This window comes from Dendropsophus ebraccatus, chromosome 11 (assembly GCF_027789765.1).
Source record: "Dendropsophus ebraccatus isolate aDenEbr1 chromosome 11, aDenEbr1.pat, whole genome shotgun sequence".
Classification (NCBI taxonomy): Eukaryota; Metazoa; Chordata; class Amphibia; order Anura; family Hylidae; genus Dendropsophus; species Dendropsophus ebraccatus.
Window position 1 is genome coordinate 101884619 of NC_091464.1, and position 21325 is coordinate 101905943.

The 21325-nt window shown below is 51.8% G+C and overlaps 1 long non-coding RNA gene across 1 annotated transcript; it reads right to left on the reverse strand.

Annotated features, from left to right (window-relative positions):
* Nucleotides 1-2574: 2574 nt before the first annotated feature.
* Nucleotides 2575-20778, reverse strand: LOC138768093 (uncharacterized). The gene is made up of 3 exons (XR_011358932.1): nt 20480-20778; nt 6049-6125; nt 2575-2710 (listed from the first exon to the last, which is right to left on the reverse strand). It is a non-coding gene; the product is annotated as an uncharacterized lncRNA (long non-coding RNA).
* Nucleotides 20779-21325: the final 547 nt, after the last annotated feature.

A 21325-nucleotide genomic window follows, 5' to 3' on the forward strand; every position in this document is an offset into this window, starting at 1 on the left:
ATCAGATACAATATAAGTTATACATGTTATATATCATAGTAATCGTAACGACTTGAGGGACATGCATAACAAGTCAGTTTTACCCCAGGGCAAATGGTGTAAAAACACAGCCCCCCCCCCCCCCCCAAATAAAAAAAATGCGTTTTTTTTTGTTCTATTTCACCACACTTTGAATTTTTTTCTGGTTTCGCAGTGTACTTTATGCAAAATTCAGCTGTTGCAAAGTACAATTAGTGACGCAAAAAATAAGGGCTAATGCGGGTTTCTAGGTGGAAAAATGCAAGTGCTATGTATGGCCTTATATACACGAAAAAACTAAAACGCAAAAACGAAAATTGGTCCCGTCCTTAACCCCTTAGGGACCAAGCCTATTTGAGCCTTAATGAGATTACAGGTAATCTGAGGGGGTTACAGGTAATGTGGGGTGGTTACAGGTAATCTGGGGTGGTTACAGGTAATGGGGGGTGCCCCCATGAGATAATAATGCCCCCAGAGGTGCCCCCATGAGCTAATAATGCCCCCAGAGGTGCCCCCATGAGCTAATAATGCCCCCAGAGGTGCCCCCATGAGCTAATAATGCCCCCAGAGGTGCCCCCATACACTAATAATGCCCCCATATACTAATAATGCCCCCCAGAGGTGCCCCCATACACTAATAATGCCCCCATATACTAATAATGCCCCCAGAGGTGCCCCCATATACTAATAATACCCCCAGAGGTGCCCCCATGAGCTAATAATGCCCCCAGAGGTGCCCCCATGAGCTAATAATGCCCCCAGAGGTGCCCCCATACACTAATAATGCCCCCATATACTAATAATGCCCCCAGAGGTGCCCCCATACACTAATAATGCCCCCATATACTAATAATGCCCCCAGAGGTGCCCCCATATACTAATAATACCCCCAGAGGTGCCCCCATGAACTAATAATGCCCCCAGAGGTGCCCCCATACACTAATAATGCCCCCATATACTAATAATGCCCCCAGAGGTGCCCCCATATACTAATAATACCCCCAGAGGTGCCCCCATATACTAATAATGCCCCCAGAGGTGCCCCCATACACTAATAATGCCCCCAGAGGTGCCCCATGAGCTAATAATGCCCCCAGAGGTGCCCCCATATACTAATAATACCCCCAGAGGTGCCCCCATATACTAATAATGCCCCCAGAGGTGCCCCCCATACACTAATAATGCCCCCAGAGGTGCCCCCATATACTAATAATGCCCCCAGAGGTGCCCCCATACACTAATAATGCCCCCAGAGGTGCCCCCATACACTAATAATGCCCCCAGAGGTGCCCCCATATACTAATAATGCCCCCAGAGGTGCCCCCATATACTAATAATGCCCCCAGAGGTGCCCCCATATACTAATAATGCCCCCAGAGGTGCCTCATATACTAATAATGCCCCCAGAGGTGCCCCCATATACTAATAATGCCTCCAGAGGTGCCCCCATATACTAATAATGCCCCCAGAGGTGCCCCTAAAAAAAAACAACATCCTACTCCATCTTGCGAGCCGCAGGGACGGGACTTCCGGCAGGCGTGATGACGTCACATCATCACGCCTGCCGGAGAGGTCACGTCCCGGCCTCACATAGGCTGCTGGTATGAAGTGCCGGAGCCTATGGGAGTGAATGTAGGAGCAGGACGCTGACACTTCCTGCTCCTGTATTCTGCTCAGCTTCTCGGGATGCTTAAAGAGACAGCGCACATTTCCCACCGGGATCCCGCAGCACCCCTGGAGGGTTCTCCCGACACCCCAGTGTGCCGTGCCACCCCGGTTGGAAAACGCTGGTATATAGTATATACCGCTGATCACTTGTACCAGGACTACAAGGATGGGCCAAACAACCACTGGACCCTTTTACCCGGGGCATGGAATAAACACACAAACAGGCTCTTTCTTAATGGACGGTAGTCGGCCACAGATATTTATTGTATTTTTTTTAAAACTCTTTTAACTGTTGTATCTTTTAACCGTCTTCCACAACCACAAAACCATCAGAGGTGTTCCTCAAGGTATGCCAGCCACCGGAACCGGGGGGCACGTCATGTTGAGTTCCCCTGGATATGACTACCGACCTCCATGGAGGGGCACGTGTATACCTACACGGAGCACCGACCCCCACCCAATAAGAAAAGAGCCTGTTCCACCCCATCTTGCAGGCCGGAAAGGAATATATCGAGGCCTATGGCATTCAAATGGACCCCGTCATTGATAAGGAGGCTATGATTATCTCCTTCTAGCTGGCGATGCCTGATGACGACCCCCCCCGGGACCTGAAAAATCGGGAAGTGCGAGCGTTGATCGTACGTCTGGCCCGTTCCACCGCTGAATATTCCCTGGCACCTTGCCACACCACCCGAGGGAATATTTCGGACCAAACTAAAACTAGCTCGGAAAAAAAGGCGGCATGCGCTCCATGTCGGCCTGGATGAGCGTGAGCAGATCAGCCAGACGCAGGAAGCAGAGGTCATTACCACCTGCGTGAATGACCAGAACTATCGGGATGGAAGGAGAGGATCGGGCTATGTCGATGCATTCAGAGAATACCTGGGTCCAGTGGAGACCACGAATCCCCCTCCAATGGACATATGCCTCATGAAACGAAGGCCTCCTGGACGACACTCTGCCCGCTGGGCTGCCCGGAGTATATAAGAATGGCCTAAGAACCACACCGCCGGCCGAAGGCTGCCTGAAAAGAAAAACGAATCAATCAACTAAATCAGGAAGAATGTAACTTGCATAACAAGAGGATTTCCAGCGACCTAAGCGCTGGACCGCGTCATTAGATAGGCCGGCCCTGACCGCCTCCGTGGCGGCACCTATGCGGAAAGAGTGCGTGCCATAAAACCGTGGATCAACCCCAACCGCATTTAGCGCTCTGCGCATGATCGCTTGAAACTGGTAGCGAGTGACTGGGCCGCCATCTTTATGCAGAAAAAATACCGCGCCGCCCAGGCGCGCCTGAAAGTAAGTGGTCAACAACTGTATCGGGCAAACAGGGCCTGAAACGGGAAGAATAGTGATCCAGGTGCCATGGCCAAAAATATTTGTTTTAGAGCGGCGTATCTTAAGCCGTGCAATACCGGCCGAGAGGAGGACATCATCCGCTAGGAGCCCCCCAGAACGAGTGGCCGAAGGAGATACTAACTCCCCCAACTCTGAGAGCCGCAAAAAAGGCAGTTGAAAAAATTGCTGAAAATAAGCAAGTTTCAAAATCATTGTCGCATAAGGATGGAAGCTGGGCTAAAAGGCGTTGTAACAGGGGTAAGAGATGGGACGCCTGCATTCCTTGCGAACATGCTGACGCTTCCAGCCTCTCAATGCCTGCCTAATGGCAAAAGACCCGGTGATGTCTGCCCAACCACGGATTCTTAAATGGAAACCCACCCCTGCTAATCTGCGACTATGCTGGAGAGACCCTTATCTTTCAACCACATTAAATAGGAAACAGTGCACTCCAACCTGGCCTCATCACTAGTAATGCGATCCCTGGCTAAGGCCAGCCACTCCTCCCACGCCTTACCATGATTCATCCGGGTCATGGGTCTCAAACTCGCGGCCCGCGGGCCAACTGCGGCCCGCGGGACACAAATTTGCGGCCCCCACCACTTTACTGCCCGGCCCCCCTCCGCCGCCCGGCCCATTGATCGATCACTCTTGTGACCGCAAGCAGTGTTTTGCTTACGGTCACAAGAGTCTGTGTTGGACGGTCCCCGGCTGATGCTGCCTCCCTGCGGGTGTCCCCGGGATTCCCGGGCAGCACGTGCACCAGGGAGCTGTGTGCGCAGCGGCTGTTGCTTCCGAGTCAGGGAGCGCTGACCCGGAAGTAACAGCCTGGCGCACACAGCTCCCTGGTGCGCGTGCTGTCCGGGAATCCCGGGGACACCCGCAGGGAGGCAGCATCAGCCGGGGGCCGTCCGTAAGAAGGGAGCTGCGACGTGGGATTGATGTGTTAGGTGAGTTGTTTTTTTGTTTTGCTCTTTATCTACTTTGCGGGGTACAAGATATGGGGACAACATCTACAAAGAGGGGGGGCATTTATTTGGGGGGAAAGATAAGGGAGGCATCTATATGGGGGAAAAGTTAAGAAGGGGGCAACATAAAAGAGGCATCTATCTGGGGGGGAGATAAGGGAGGCAACATAAAGGAGGCATCTATATGGGGGGAGATAAGGGGGGCAACATAAAGGAGGCATCTATATGGGGGGAGATAAGGGGGGCAACATAAAGGAGGCATCTATATGGGGGGGAGATAAGGGAGGCAACATAAAAGAGGCATCTATATGGGAAGGAGATAAGGGGGGCAACATAAAGGAGGCATCTAGCTGGGGGGGAGATAAGGGAGGCAACATAAAGGAGGCATCTATATGGGGGGAGATAAGGGGGGCAACATAAAGGAGGCATCTATATGGGGGGAGATAAGGGGGGCATCTATATGGGGGGAGATAAGGGGGGCAACATAAAGGAGGCATCTATATGGGAAGGAGATAAGGGGGGCAACATAAAGGAGGCATCTAGCTGGGGGGGAGATAAGGGAGGCAACATAAAGGAGGCATCTATATGGGGGGAGATAAGGGGGGCAACATAAAGGAGGCATCTATATGGGGGGAGATAAGGGGGCATCTATATGGGGGGAGATAAGGGGGGCAACATAAAGGAGGCATCTATATGGGGGGAGATAAGGGGGGCATCTATATGGGGGGAGATAAGGGGGGCAACATAAAAGAGGCATCTATCTGGGGGGGAGATAAGGGAGGCAACATAAAGGAGGCATCTATATGGGGGGAGATAAGGGGGGCAACATAAAAGAGGCATCTATATGGGGGGGAGATAAGGGGGGCAACATAAAGGAGGCATCTATATGGGGGGGAGATAAGGGGGGCAACATAAAGGAGGCATCTATATGGGGGGAGATAAGGGGGGCAACATAAAGGAGGCATCTATATGGGGGGAGATAAGGGGGGCAATATAAAGGAGGCATCTATATGGGGGGGAGATAAGGGGGGCAACATAAAGGAGGCATCTATATGGGGGGAGATAAGGGGGGCAACATAAAGGAGGCATCTATATGGGGGGGAGATAAGGGGGGCAACATAAAGGAGGCATCTATATGGGGGGAGATAAGGGGGGCAACATAAAGGAGGCATCTATATGGGGGGGAGATAAGGGGGGCAACATAAAGGAGGCATCTATATGGGGGGGAGATAAGGGGGGCAACATAAAGGAGGCATCTATATGGGGGGGAGATAAGGGGGGCAATATAAAAGAGGCATCTATATGGGGGGAAATATAAGGAGGGGACTACATGGGGGCATCTACTATAGGGGGACTACACAGAGAGGGGCTCCCAAGGAGATGCACATGGGGCCATCTATATGGAAGACTGAGCAAGGGGCCATCTGTACACAGAGGGGGGCATATTCTATAAGGTGGATCAGATAGAGTCAGCCTACCTACTAAATGAGGGTGTAAAGGGGACAATACAGATGTGCAGTTAGTAGAGAGATGAGGATGGTGCCAGAGTGAGGAGCCTAATATGTTTCTCTGGCAGATTCTGTGGATTCGTGGCTCGAAGAACTTCTCACAATGGCCCAGGGCAGATGGAGAAGATGATGAAAAGGGAAGAACTCCGATCAATGAAGACGTCCCCTGTGAGTCACCTGATGTAACTTTCATGTTCAGAAAGTTAAATGTTAAGGAACTGTCAATACAGACATTTGAATCTGAATAATAATAATTACATTTGATGACATTGGAATGTTTTTGTAAGAGCTTTTCTTGTGGAAACCCTGATGCGGCCCAGCCTCACCCAGACTCTACCTCCAGCGGCCCCCAGGTAAATTGAGTTTGAGACCCCTGCTCCAGGTCATTGGGGACACAGATGCCTGAATCAAAGGCTGGAGCCGAGGGTCACAATGTCCCACAGGTGACGTGGACACTCCTATCCTTGTTGGTACGCTTCCGGGCACAAGAGTCTGAAGGCCTGCCAATTACAACGGGAAAGAGCATCAGCAGAAGCATTACTCACCCCGGGCACGTGCTTAGCCCGAAAACAGATGTTGTACTCCAGACAGCGCAGCACCAAATGCCGCAGAAGAGCTAACACTGGAAGAGAGGAAGAGGAAAGGTTGTTAATGCAGTGCACAACGCCCATGTTGTCGGACCAGAAGCATACCCTTTGATTGGCTAATTGCTGACCCCAAAGCTCGATAGCCACAATGATTGGAAACATCTCAAGTAAAGTAAGGTTGCGACACAAACCCGACTCCTGCCATGACGTGGGCCACCTCTCCGCGCACCACTGCGGCCCAAAAATTGCTGCAAAACCGATTGAGCCGGCCGCATCAGTGTGCAGAGAGACCTCCCGATTGGAGACCTCCAAAGCCTGGAAGCATGTCCTACCATTATAACCGGCCAGGAAACACTTCCACACCTGGAGATCAGATTTTAGGGATTTAGTCAGTCTAATACGGTGGGAAGGTCTGCAAACCCCCGAGTAGCGAGGGACAATCACCTGGCAAAAACTCTGCCCATGGGCATTATCCTACAAGCAAAAACTAACAAGCCAAGTAGCGATTGCATCTGTTGCAGTGTTACCTTCTTTACCCCACAAAATCTATCAACCAAACCTTGCAACTTCTGTAATTTGTCATCTGGAAGCCGGAAAACCATGGCATTTGAATCCAGCTCTATGCCTAAAAATGATAGGATAGTGGTGGGGCCCTCAGTTTTGTCCTCGGCTATGGGAACTCCGAATTTTTCCATGTAATAATGGAATGTGGAAAGCATAAATTGGCATGTGTTCTCTCCGCCAGGGGCTACGAAGAGAAAATCATCCAAGTAATGAATGATGGCGTTGCTGCCCGTTTCATAGCGCACTACCCATTCTAAGAAAGAGCTAAAAAGCTCGAAGTAATGGCATGAAATGGAGCAGCCCATGGGTAAGCAGGTGTCATAGTAATAAAGACCGTCTACCTGTAAACCCAGGAGGTGATAACATTCTGGGTGGACAGGCAAAAGGCGGAAAGCTGATTGAATGTCTGACTTTGCCATTAAAGCCCCCGGACCGGCTGCTCTAAGTAATGCCACTGCCCTATCGAACGAGACATAGGACACCGATGCATCCTCCTTGGAAATGGCATCATTCACTGAAAACCCTTTCGGGTGGGAGAGATGATGGATGAGGCGAAATTTGCCTGCCTCCCTCTTGGGGACAACACCCAAAGGGGAAATGCGCAAATTGAAGAAAGGGGGGTGCTGGAAGGGCCCGAGGATTCTGCCTAGCGCTACTTCTAGATCAATTTTTTGCTTTAAGACTTGGGGGTGTTCAATTGCTGATCTTAGATTATTTGACCAAGTAGGTAGAGTAGATAAACTAAAAGGAATGAAAAAAACGAAACTAAAACCTTCCCATATCTTTTGGGCATCCTCCTTATTGGGGTACAGCTCTAGCCAAGGGAACATCTCGAGAACGTTCACTGGGCTCTTTTCCCTCAGTGGCTGCGGGGGGTTTTGTGCCCAACTTACCTGCTCTCTAGCATCACACTGCTGCGTGAGCGCCCCCGCAGGTGGAGCATTCATGTTTAAATTTACATAACGCGTAAAACTTACAGTGGCCCTCGTTATACATCCAGCATGTTCCCGGGCGTCTAACGACCACTGCCCCGTGTGTAGGGAAGGAGGAGGCAGCGGCCCCAGATGGAAAGGGAGAAGACTTTTGGGCCATCATTAGTCTAAGCCACACATCTGTGGCCTTCACACCCCAACCAATCTCCGGTTGCAGTGCCAGGCGGCGACGAAACTCCTCATCGTACTTCCACCAGGCACTGCCGCCGTACGACTTAAAGGCGTTATAAACAGAGTCTAAATAAATAAAGAGTTCGGAACCTCTCTCTGGGTGCTTCTCCCCCATTACACAACCGAGCACCGAAAAGGCCCGTAACCAGTTGTTTATGGTCCTAGCGACCTTTGGCCTCCGCTCAAAAGCTTTATCTGAGTACGGCTTTCGTTCCCTATCTACCGTGGTTTGGTCTACAGTGACTAATGACCAGATATCCACATACTGGTTGTCCCAGATTTTTTGCTTCGTTTCTGCATCTACATGGGTACCTAACGGACTAATTCCGCAGAAAAAAAGCTTCTTTATGCACCCCCGCCTTAGGGGGGGGGGGGGGGCTTTGCAGGCACCGCTGGCGCCTTCTAATCTAGACAGCAGAGCCCTCAATGTTGGTAAAAGGTTGTGCTCATCAGACCCCTTACCCCAAGCTGTAGCATAGTTGAACTCACCGCTCACAGGATTTGGGGACATCATAGGGATCTCCTGAGAAGAGACTGGAATCTCCTGAGCTGGAACTGGAACAGGCTGAGATGGAGGACCCGCGCTGGCCAGACTGGCCCCGCAAAGCGACCGGTGTCTGGTCAGCAAGTTAGGCTCCGGCCTCTGTCTGCGATGTCAGGACTCTCTGTCTGAGCTAGAGTAGCTCCGTGAAGAGGACCGTGAAGAAGAAGGTGACCGCCATCTTGAGGATCTGGATCGTGTGCTGCGACTGGACCTCCTGGACTCTCTGGAGCGCCTGTGGGAGCAGCGGTGTCTTCTACCAGCGGATCTACGGCGACTACGCCTGTTAGACACCCGGGTGGATGACGTGGAAACAGAACGATTACGTCTGTGCGAGCGTGATCTAGTGACCATGGTAGCTGCAGGATTATCAGGCTCCCGCTCCCCGGAGGAGGCCTGGTGCTGCAGAGGTGGAGAAGTGCTAGCAGGGGCAGCTGGGGTTAATTCCAAGGGCGCAGGAGCAGCTGCACTGGAGGCAATCTGCTCTGGATTCACTGGGGTGGGCTGGACCTGAACTGGTTGCTGGCTGGTGACTAAACTGGCAGGCGCTGTGTCACTGGCCTCCTGTGAGGAAAGGCCAGAGGACTGCTGGGCTCCCATGCTGGTGGAGGGGGTGAGCTGGGCTGATAGTGGCTGCTGACCGCGTGTTAATGGCGGCTCGGCAAACAACGGGCCCCGGCCGGATGCGGAAGAGACGTAACCGGAAGTGGGAGGAGCTACCGGAACTGCGCGAAGCGGCGCCTGTGACGCCCGAGTGCCGGAGGCCTGTGGAGTGATGTCGCAAGGGGAGGTGAGTGAAGCCGTCGCTGGGCCCGCCTGTGGGCGCCGCTGCCGGGACGCTGGGGGACGAGAGGATCGGGACGCGAGGGAAGCACCCGGGGGCCGAGGGAGGCTGGGGCTAAGTCTAGCTGGAGGGCGGGTACGTCTCGTGGGCCGCCGGCATCATTGGGGGCAGAAATAACAGCCTCTGCCTGTGAAACAGACAGACGCTGCTCAGGGGTTGCTAAGCCGGAAACCAGGCGAAGCAGGAAACCGCCATCACTCTGTATATGAGAAGGCAGAGCAGAGATAAGGGACTCTTCGTCAGCCATGTCTAGGGAGATGTGCACACTAGGAAAGGCGGCCGGAGAAAGAGGACCCCAGAAGGACTGCCCCCCATATATATAATGTACTGCTCCTCCCCTGAAGTGGGGGGACAGCTAGGACAGCCGAGCACAGCTTCCACTGCCCCTACCCCTACTCTCTTACACAGACATTAACCCCTTGCAGTCCTGGTTACCTTAGCAAAAAGGGGGCAGGTAACCCCAAGACCACATCGGCTAGTCCCTGATCATTGCCCCATGCTATCTGTCACCTCTGGTGGTGGAGAGAATGAGAGTTTGATCTTTTTTTAAAGGTACAAACACACTTGCTGTATCTGCAGCGAGTTTCTGGCTGCGACTCGCTGAGGATCCCGGCCCTGTGTACTCAAGGGCAGACAAACTCGCAGCATAGATGTACATCCCTGCTCAGAGTTTGGCCGCAGCTCGCCCCGTTAACTCCCCGGCCGCCGGACACTATACACCAGGTAATCCCGGCTACGGGGCTCCAGACGTCTTCCCGGCCCGTTCAGCCAATCAGTGCTGCGGTGGGGCAGCGCACTGATTGGCCGAGCGGGACGTGCCGGGAATCAGCGAAGGACCAGATGATATATAGTCGGGACCAGGTGATGTATAGTCTCCGGCGGCTGGGGGGTTAACGGGTCGGCCTTCGGACAAACTCGCAGCAGGGATGTACATGTCTGCCATTGAGTACACAGGGTCGGGATCCTCAGCGAGTCTCGCTGCCGATACGGCAAGTGTGTTTGTACCCTAAGGAATTAATCACTGTGAACACTAAGGTTATTCCGGGGGGGACAGGGGGGGGGACATGTATTCATCTCCTCTCACTGTGGAATAACGGAGAGAGGAGATGAAAGCATGCAGCGCCCGTTACCGGTGGCCGCCGTTATACTGATAATAACGGCGATCGTCGGTGCAGGGACTGGCCGGGACTGAGCCCACACTCTGCCCCAACTCCTCAGCGACCTCCGGTAGCTGAGAGGAGGGGGCTGCGGGCATTACCGGCGCTGCTGCACTATTCTGCACCATCGCCATAAAGAGCTGATGGCAGCAGAATAGAGTCCATTAGTGATCGCCATAAAAATCCCTATCGGCGGTCACTAATAACATAATACATGTATTCTCTGGGTCACTACGGTTACGGCGATACCACATTTGTATAAATTTTTTTAACTATTATCAGTTTGGCGCAATAGAAACTATCTTCCTAGCAAAAACCCACAAAAACTGTCGCCACATTGCAAGATCCATAGCGTTCTCATCTTTTGCGCGACAGCTGGTTTGGGCTTATATTATGCGGGAAGATCTGTAGTTTCTATAGATACCAAGTTTTATATGTATATGACTTTTTGATCTCTTTTAGGACGTATTTTCTAAAGTGGATTGATAAAATACAGCTATTCTGGTACTGTTTTTTTTTTTTTTTACAGCTTGTGTCGTGCGATATAATTAGTGATATCGTTTTATAGAGTGGGTCGTTACGGACGTAGCGATACCAAATATGTATAGGATTTGTGTTTTTGATCACTTTTATGTAATGTTTTATAGTGTATGTTTTTGGTGCACTTTTTTTTACACTAGTGTACATTACTGTACACTAGTGTAAGACTTAGATCACATTATACAATACACTGTACGGCTTCTGCAGTACAGTGTATTGTATCATGTGACCATCCTGCTGACAGGCAGTAGCACAGCCACCCCTGTCAGCAGGATGGCTTATCCATGGTAAGCCCGGGGGCCTTCATTAGGCCCCCGGAGTTACCATGGAGACGGTGGGGGGGACCGGACAGCGCCGCGGGACCGCGATCATGTAAGTGGACCTGCGGCGCCGTCCAGTACACACCGGAACCCGTTAGATGCCGCTGTCATGCTTTGACAGTGGCATTTAACGGGTTAAACTGTCCGGAGCGCTGATCCCCCGTCCTGCAGCCGCCGCCGGGCGGTAATTTATTCTGATGCATCTGCCGTTAAAAGGCGTACGCTTCGGAATAAAGCCCATTAGAGGCCGCCGTGAAAAGGCCGCATGGCGGTCACTAAGGGGTTAAAGGGTTAAAGAGTCAATGTTGTGAATTTTTTTTTTTGCAGAAATCAATAGTCCAGCCGATTTTAATAAACTTTGTAATTGGGTTTATCAGTCAAATCTGCCATTATCTGTGTAACCCCTGGAGAGGATTTAGGGAGAACAGCAGGTGCAGCTTATAAGAGAGGCACACAAACTACATTTCCCATCTCTCCCTGGGACAGTGAGCTGAGGGGAGCAGGAAGTGATGCTGCGCTGGGAGGAAGAGGGGAAAAGACAGAGAGAGACAGTGCATGGTGGGCAGCATGGTCTGAGGAGAGGAGACCACCTCCTGTGCTGTGTCTGAGGAGAGGAGACCCCCTCCTGTGCTGTGTCTGAGGAGAGGAGACCCCCTCCTGTGCTGTGTCTGAGGAGAGGAGACCACCTCCTGTGCTGTGTCAGAGGAGAGGAGACCCCCTCCTGTGCTGTGTCTGAGGAGAGGAAACCACCTCCTGTGCTGTGTCTGAGGAGAGGAGACCACCTCCTGTGCTGTGTCTGAGGAGAGGAGACCCCCTCCTGTGCTGTGTCTGAGGAGAGGAGACCCCCTCCTGTGCTGTGTCTGAGGAGAGGAGACCCCTTCCTGTGCTGTGTCTGAGGAGAGGAGACCCCCTCCTGTGCTGTGTCTGAGGAGAGGAGACCACCTCCTGTGCTGTGTCTGAGGAGAGGAGACCCCCTCCTGTGCTGTGTCTGAGGAGAGGAGACCCCCTCCTGTGCTGTGTCTGAGGAGAGGAGACCCCTTCCTGTGCTGTGTCTGAGGAGAGGAGACCCCCTCCTGTGCTGTGTCTGAGGAGAGGAGACCACCTCCTGTGCTGTGTCTGAGGAGAGGAGACCCCCTCCTGTGCTGTGTCTGAGGAGAGGAGACCACCTCCTGTGCTGTGTCTGAGGAGAGGAGACCCCCTCCTGTGCTGTGTCTGAGGAGAGGAGACCACCTCCTGTGCTGGCTGTGTCAGGGGTAACAGAGAGAGACCTGACAGCTAAGAGAGGAAGGACTGAGCCCAGACAGGACCCCCCAGCTCCTGTGTGTCCAGTGAGGAGGATCCTGCCCCCCACTCCCTCTGTGAGATCCTTCCTAAATGCTGCGGCTCCATGTTGGAAACCTGCACTGAGCCTGGTGTGTAGATCAGCAGCAAAAGAGTGAGTAACCCTTTGTGTCCTGGCTGGTGAAGCTGTGGCTGGACAGTGACAATTAAAGAATCACAGCTTAGACCTTGTTGGAATCTGTTCTGTTCACAAGAGCTGTGACCTGGTGGATTGTTCAAGTTGCAACTCCTTTGTTATTAAGTGCACCAACAACTTCTAAAGCGCGCCAACGTCCGCGGCAACTGGGCCCCAGCGTATAGACATTTATCTTACTATATGGCTGCAGCCTGACTTATTACATATAGTCAGTGTGGATGTATGTGCCGGCCTGGTGTGCAGTGACTGTGTGTGATGAGAGTCACCTCCTAGAGTCCACATTGTTAGAGTGCTCACACTAGTCACCCTGTTTACCAAACAACCCCCCTTCCTGCTGCTGAAGTGTTCCACTTTCAGGGGGAGAGTTCTGTGTTGCCACATTTATTTTTATATCATATCCATTCCCTGTTAATTCATACCCCATTGTCAAGCCCAGTATTGATTTTACCAAGCATTAAATTGGTTCCTGTTTCCATGTTACTTCTCTCTGTGAGTATATCACTTATAGTGTATTGAGTGTGTACCGAGCTAGGTGGGGGTTTCCTGAGTCAACCCCTGGCAGAAGAGTGACAACCTCCTGCATACCAAGCAAGCTCTTGTCAAGACTCAGGTGGAGGCACTGCGCTGAGTGAGAAGGTGAAACAAACCAAAACCCCCCTCCTTACACTGGAAGCTCCATTAGGGGGTGTTACATCTGCATGTAAGAAGCCTTTTCCGAGGGGGCGTGGCTTGATGGCCGACTGAGCAGCAGCGTGTTAGAGGAGCTCCGTACTTCCCTGGCAGTTTTACCCTGATATTTCACCCTGGATGCCATTAATTGGTGACTGAACTGTCTCTGCCTCCCCCTGTGACCCTACGGAACGGGTGTTTGGTGTCAAAAATGTTGTGGAGCTGTGAGCCCTGCTCTCCTGCTTGTGGACTGCTCCGGGGAAAGACTCCTCTCTGCCTGTGCCTCTGTGCGGCACCCGGTCCGCCTGGTCTGTGGCCCTCCTGCTGGCTGGGGCCCCCACTCCTGTCTAGAGACTGTTTGCCGGTGCCCGGTGAGTTTCCCCTCGGGGTGAGGTGTGTGGCGCGGCTGCCGGGAAGACGGTTGGAGCGCGCCCTTCCCGCCCTGACTTACCGGAGTGACTCTCATCCTGGCCTGGGTGCGGGCGGACGTGCTGGGGTGTTCGGTCGGGGCCCATCCGGACTGCTACTCAGCCTCCGGGCTGCCTGGATCCCCTCGGCGCTGTGCCGGTGACAGGCTGGTGCGCGCGCTTTCTCCGGCGCTATCTTGGACACGTGACTCTTCAGTGCGGCGGCTGCATCCGGGATCCTGCCACCCCTCCGGCCGGCACCGGGTTTTCCCTCCTGCCCTGGCGCCAGCTCTGCCCTGTGCCCTTTAACGGCGGTCTCCCCTGCTGTCCCGGCTGCCCCTCCATTTGTGCAGCAGGAGTGTGGGGGTGGTGTTGAGGCCCTGTGTGTGCCCTGATCCAGTGGGCCCTATAGTCTGTCACCGAAAGCCCCCCCCCCATAAGCCAGCGCATCTGTGCCCCATGGACTGTGTCTCCCTCTGCAGACACCTGTCTCTCTCTCTCCCCTCCTGAGTGCTGGGCCATAAAGTATTTCTACAGGACTGTGTGGAACTGTGCTGCTGAGACTCCAGGCTTTTGCATACTTGTGCTGCTCTCTGTGTGCTGTCTGCCCTGATATCCGGAGTGCCCCCCTTTTGTTCCTGTCAGTGTGCACCATGTGAGGCTCTAAGGGAGGCCCCAAAAAGAAAACTAAGGGGCCCGCTCCTGCACATGCCAGAGTTGTGTCTGATGAGGACTCTGGCTCTGAGGGGCAGGAGGGGGAGATGGCCCTGCACGCTCCTATATCTGACAAGGTTCAGACTCCGGCCGCCCAAAAGTTGGAAAAGTTTGCACGCTCACCTGGCAGGGACGACGTTCCCTCACCCCTGTCTGTCTTTGAGGGGTCCATGAGCCCTCCCCGCCTGCACTCTCCTGAGAGATCACAATATTCAGCATCCACTATCGACCAGAAGTTGTCTGAGGTCCTGGCCGCCATCACTGCCTGTCAAACTATGATGGTGTCTAAGGTGGATGAGTTGCGGCAGGACTTCGTTATCCTACGGCATGAGACACAAGAGCTGCGGGAGCGCACGACCGAGGTAGAGAGGAGAGTCTCTGATGTTGAGGACACCGTCCGCCCCATTCCAGCCCAGCTCACAGAGATGCACAGACAAATAAAGGCAGTCACTGAGCGGGCAGACGACTTTGAAAATTGCCTGAGACGCAACAATGTCCGTATTATTGGGCTGCCTGAAAAAGCTGAGGGCCAAGACCCTGTTCGTTTTGTTGAAACATGGCTGAAAGACATACTTCCGGATGATATGTTCTCTGACTACTTCACCGTGGAAAGGGCCCACAGGGTCCCGGCTAGAGCTCCTCCTCCTGGGGCTCCTCCTCGCCCGTTTCTGGCCCGTTTTCTTCACTTCCGAGACAGGGATGCTGTGCTCCGGGCGGTTCGCATAAAAGGAGAAATTAAGGTGGACAATTCCAGAGTCTCTTTCTATCCAGACTTCTCGGTGGACTTACGCAAAACGCGCACTCAGTTCACGGAGGTCAGGGCGAAGTTGCGGGCGAAGGGATACAAATATGCTATGCTTTATCTGGCCAGACTGAGGGTCATCGACGGCAGAGACACAAGATTCTTCTCGTCAGCAGCTGAGGCGTTACAGTGGGCTGAGGCTGCCCCACCGATCCCTCCGGAGGCTGCTGATCGGGCTGCTGATTGAGCACATCCAGTTTTGTGGCAGGGCATCCGATAGTTGCCTGTCTCTCGACAGTCTTCTGGGACACCATCGCTAATGTGTTGTTATCCTTTACAACTTTCATGTCCTGTGTGATGGCTTTGACATTGTCCTCCCTGCCAGGGAATGTTATTGGAGTCTTATATTGTTCAAAAAGCTTTTAATCTTTCTTTTTTCCCTTTTACGGTGTGTTGTACTGTAAATGCATAACTACTGTTAGTTCTAGGTTCAGTTAGGGCAGAGACTTCGCCCCTAGGGGGTTCACTAGTTCTAGGGTCTAGGTCTGCACAGGTTGTAGTGTTAGACAGGGTGTTACTTTCTACAGTCCTTCAGAATAGTTGCTCTACCAGTTCATCTTAGAGTAGCTGAAGATATTTACCGTTTTGCTTATGTGTTTGTTGTGTGTGTGTGTGAATGTATGGCGGGCCTCTCTCCCCTCCCTGTGGGAGTTGTTATCCTGGATTCTCTGGTTTCTATACCCGTATGATATATCTTATCTTCCCTTACTATGGCCACTCTGAAGATTTTTTGTTGGAATGTGAGAGGGCTCAATTCTAAACATAAACGCGCCCTATGCTTTGATTTTATTAAAAAACATGCCCCTCACATAGTATGTCTCTCTGAGACTCATCTTACAGGCCAGAAGGTCCTGGCACTCAAGAAAGCTTGGATAGCTAGTGGTTATCATGCTACTTACTCCACGTATGCCAGGGGGGTCTCAGTCCTGCTATCCAAGGCCTTGCCCCTTAATGTCACCCAGGTGGCCTGTGATCATTTCGGCCGCTATGTTATTATTCACTGCAGGTACAACTCTCTGTCCTTTACTCTTGTTAGTGTCTATGTCCCCCCCTCCCTTCTCTGTCTCCTTACTTGAGCACATCTCAGGGAAACTGGCTTCCTTTCCTCCAGATCCTGTCATATACATAGGCGATTTTAATGCTGTTCTCCATCCTCACTTAGATAGGTCCAGTGGGGTGGATGCAGCGTCCCCCCATTTTTTGTCTTGGAGTTCGGCCCTCAACCTCACTGACGTTTGGCGCTGGAAATATCCGAGGGATACCAGGTATTCCTTCTACTTCTCGGTACATAAATCCTTTTCCAGAATAGATCTTGCTCTGGTATCCCCTGATCTGTTGCCACTTGTCCACTCTATTGAGCATACCGCTCGGGGGATATCAGACCATTCTGCTGTCGTTCTCTCTGTGCGCTTGAAGACTCACCCCTCCCTGATAGTGTGGCGGATGCACCCTGGTTGGCTGAGCTCCCCCGATGTGCAGGACGCACTGCGTTCTGTGCACGTTGGTTATTGGGAGCACAATTCTGATTACCCTGATCCACTGATACGCTGGGATGCGTATAAAGCTACTGTCCGGGGTGCCTTCGTCACCAGTGTTAAAAGTCTACGGGCTCGATGTCGGGAGAGAGAGGAGATGCTGAGCATGGAAATGTTGCAGGCTGAGGCACGTCTTGTCTCTGACCCTTCGGATGATAATTATAGAGTGGGCCAAAAAGCAGAGAGCCCTGGTGGTGGTTCAAAAGGAGCGGGCGGACAGGAAATTGCTAGCCAGAGAAGCTTCTATATTTGAGTTCGGGGATAAAAATGGCAGGCTACTGGCCTACCTAGCCAGGAATGAGCGGCCTCTTACATCTATTCCGTTAGTGCTAGACTCCAGTGGGAATGAGGTCACCAATCCTGTAGACGTCAACGCAGTTTTCTTCGACTTCTATAAGGATCTATACTCTTCTAATTACACGCTAACACCTCAGGACATTGAAGGGTTTCTCGTAGACCTCCCCCTAACACCTCTCACGGATTCCCAAGCAGGGCTCTTGGACTCTCCCATCACGGTGGAAGAGATAGTGGAAGCTATTAAAGCAATGCCACTGGGTAAGACCCCTGGGCTAGACGGGCTTGTAGGAGACTGGTACCAGCTCAACGGGGAGCTGTTGGCCCCTCGGCTACTCTCCCTATTTCAGGGTGCCCTGGACTCTGGTACACTCTCGGATTCCCTTAGGGAGGCCCTAATTGTGCTTTTACTAAAACCAGGTAAGGACGCCAGGATGCCTGACTCATACCGTCCCATTTCCTTACTAAACTTCAACGCGAAGGTTCTGGCCAAAATTCTGGCAGCCCGCTTGGTTACTGTTATCACTTCTGTAGTCCATCCGGACCAGACCGAGTTCATGCCGGGTCGGGCCACAGATATTAATATCCAGCGCCTCCACCTGAACATAGCTGCTGCCTGTGCTGATGCATCTCCGGGCTTTGTCCTTAGCCTTGACATATATAAGGCATTTGACTCGGTGGAATGGCCATACCTGTGGGCTCTCCTGGCGGGACTTCACTTTGGTCCTGAATTCATTGCCTGGGTTTGTTTGCTGTATACTGCTCCGCTGGCTCGTATCCATACTAACTTGGATATCTCTGCACCCTTCCCCCTGGAGCATGGGACGAGGCAGGGATGCCCGCTCTCCCCCTTTCTATTTGCAATAGCTATGGAGCCTCTGGCAGCGGTCATCCGTGTCTCCCCCTCGGTCTGTGGCATTACAAGGGGCACCTTGGTGGAGAAGATATCTATGTATGCGGACAACACGCTGGTGTATCTGGCTGATATTGATTCCTCCTTAAGGAACTTGCTCGCCATCCTTGACTCCTTTGGTGCTGTATCAGGCCTAAGGGTCAACGGGTCCAAATCCTCCCTGCTCCCTCTCTCGGCTGCCTACACCAGCGTGTCCCCACTTCCTGTCCCTCTGCAGGTAGTTCAGCAATTTAGGTATTTGGGGGTTGAAGTCACTGCGTCCCTTGAGAGTTACATTCCTCTGAACCTGGAACCCCTGGTAACCACTACCGAGGCTCGTCTCAGAGCCTGGTCTTCTCGGCCTCTATCCCTGATGGGGAGAATTAATATCTTCAAAATGATTTATCTGCCTAAATTTATTTACTTATTCCATGCGTCTCCCTCTTTCCCAGGTTGTGCCTTCTTTGGGCGCATTGAGAGAATGTTGAGATCGTTTTATTGGCAGGGGAAACCCCCGCGAATTAAGCTAGCTTCACTGCAGGCGTCCAAGCGTCAGGGCAGGTTGGCTGCTCCTAATGTCCGAAACTATTTCCTTGCCTCCCAGCTTGTATATGCGAATTGGTGGTTGGACCTAGATCTGAGGAACCCCGCGGTGAATGTGGCAGGTGCTGTTATGAAGGGCTCCCGAATTCCCTTTATCGCTATACTCCCTCCTCCTCGTATGTGGCCCCAATTCTGACCGTGGCAAGGGTATGGTCTGTGGCCCACAGGATGAAGCCTAATGATAAATTCTCCCCTAGAATGCCCTTGTGGCTTAATCCTCATTTACCGCACTTGCTGTCGCTCCCTGGCTCTGTCCTGTGGGGCAAACATGGTGTGAAATTCCTGTCTCACCTGTTCTCTGAGTCACATGTGTTCTTATCCTTTGACCACATGAAGTCTGCCTATGGTGTACCACAGACGGCCTTTTTCCACTATCTTCAACTGCGGCGTGCGGAAAAATCGCAATTTAACACCCTCAGGCTTCCCCTGGCATTTTCTGAGCCGGAACTTCTCCTGGGCGCCGCAGACCTGCCCAAGCCACTGACGCAAGCATATCCGCTGCGGCAATCAGAGGATTCTTCCCCCTTTGCCAGAGCCCTTGAGCTGTGGGTGCAGGACATACCGACCCTGACAGCGACTCGCTGGAGGGAGGTGGAAGCCACTTTCTATCCCACAGTTGTGAGTTCTAGAGATGTGCTCATACAGTTTCGGTTTCTACTTAGGTTATACTGTACCCCTGAGCGGCTATGCATGATGGGTGTTATGACATCAGCTGTCTGCTTCCGATGCCAAGGGGCAGTGGGGTCATTTTTGCATGCGCTCTGGGATTGCCCGAGGGTTATGCCTTTCTGGAGAGAAGTTATGGCCTTTATGGCCGAACACTTAGAATTTCCTCTTATCTGCTCTCCTGAGATCTGTTTGCTGGGTCTCATCAATGAGGTGACACACAGCAAATACTATAGGTTGTTCATTCGCTTCCTTCTGTTTTGTGCCCGCAAAGTCATTATAATGGAATGGAAGAGTCCTGATGTTCCTTCTTTAACTAGGTGGATACGATTAGTCAACACATATGTCCCGCTATACAAGGCTCTGTATGAGAGCAGGAAATGCCCACAAAAGTTCAAAAAGATATGGATCCACTGGATATCTCTAGAAGAGACTAATGTAAGGCCCGGTTAAGGTTCTGTCGCTATATCAGGTCCTCTCATGAGGGCCTCGCGGGTTGGGGAGGGAGTGCCGTGTATGAATGGTTCTGTGTGTGTGAGTGGATGATCTGTTTGTCCTCAGTTAGTTGTTCGTTTTCTAACTGTTATTTGCCTTCTTCTCCTGGGATTGTCGGTGTCAACACCCTATTGGTATTGCGTGTATATTGCCTGCATTTATCATCCTGGGATATGTGAAATGTGCACTGATGATGTAGATATGCTCTATGTGGTTGTCTGTACTGCTGTTCTGAAAATTGATAAATAAAAGTTTTTTTTAAAAAAAGTAAAAAGCCTTTTCCCAGGTCCCCCCCCCCCCTCCTCCTCTCCTTTCTGTCATCCACTGCTCAGAATCAGGAAATCTCAATCAGACGCGTCCTGTCTGTTCTATGAAGAGGGGGGAGGAGCGACAGAGGAGAAATGTCAGCAGCAGAGAACAAAGGATTCCTCAGCATGGGAGCTATTCAGAAGTCAGAGAGGTCAGTGGTGACATCAGAGGAGACAGGAGGGTAATGTACTTTTTAATTAACTCTTTGTTGTCCTGTTTTGATGCCTCATCTCACTTTCTCCATAGGAAAACAATGAAGACAGGGGGGGAGCTTCAAACTGCTTTTTCAGGATAAAAATTCATTTTTTGTCTAATAAACCCAATTAAAGAAAAAAAAATTCAGGACACTTTAAATGAGTATGACAATTAAATTTAGCCACGAATACCAATTTCTCACCAGATTTCTGTCTTTCTGGATCCAATCTGCTTATTACTGTTTCCTCTTTGGATCATTTTATCCTTCTTTCTCTTGTCACTTGTGCTGGAGCTCGAGCCTGACAAAGCCGAAACGCCTTGCTACAAATAAGTTATTCATTTACCATTAAGCAAACGCTGATTTTTGTCATCTTATCGATCTCTGATCACATGATGTGGTTCTAATACGCTTCTCTGCTGGTTTCACCTGCGCCCACATCGGGGAGGATACTATACCCTTTGCTGGATCCCTGCGAGGTACTGTCTTTTGGCTGCTGTACGTATAACACAGGATCCCTCCCCAATAGTGACGGCCATCATGTGACCTGCTGTACGTATAACACAGGATCCCTCCCCAATAGTGACGGCCATCATGTGACCTGCTGTACGTATAACACAGGATCCCTCCCCAATAGTGACGGCCATCATGTGACCTGCTGTACGTATAACACAGGATCCCTCCCCAATAGTGACGGCCATCATGTGACCTGCTGTACGTATAACACCGGATCCCTCCCCAATAGTGACGGCCATCATGTGACCTGCTGTACGTATAACACAGGATCCTTCCCGAATAGTGACGGCCATCATGTGACCTGCTGTACGTATAACACAGGATCCCTCCCCAATAGTAACGGCCATCATGTGACCTGCTGTACGTATAACACAGGATCCCTCCCCAATAGTGACGGCCATCATGTGACCTGCTGTACGTATAACACAGGATCCCTCCCCAATAGTGACGGCCATCATGTGACCTGCTGTACGTATAACACAGGATCCCTCCCCAATAGTGACGGCCATCATGTGACCTGCTGTACGTATAACA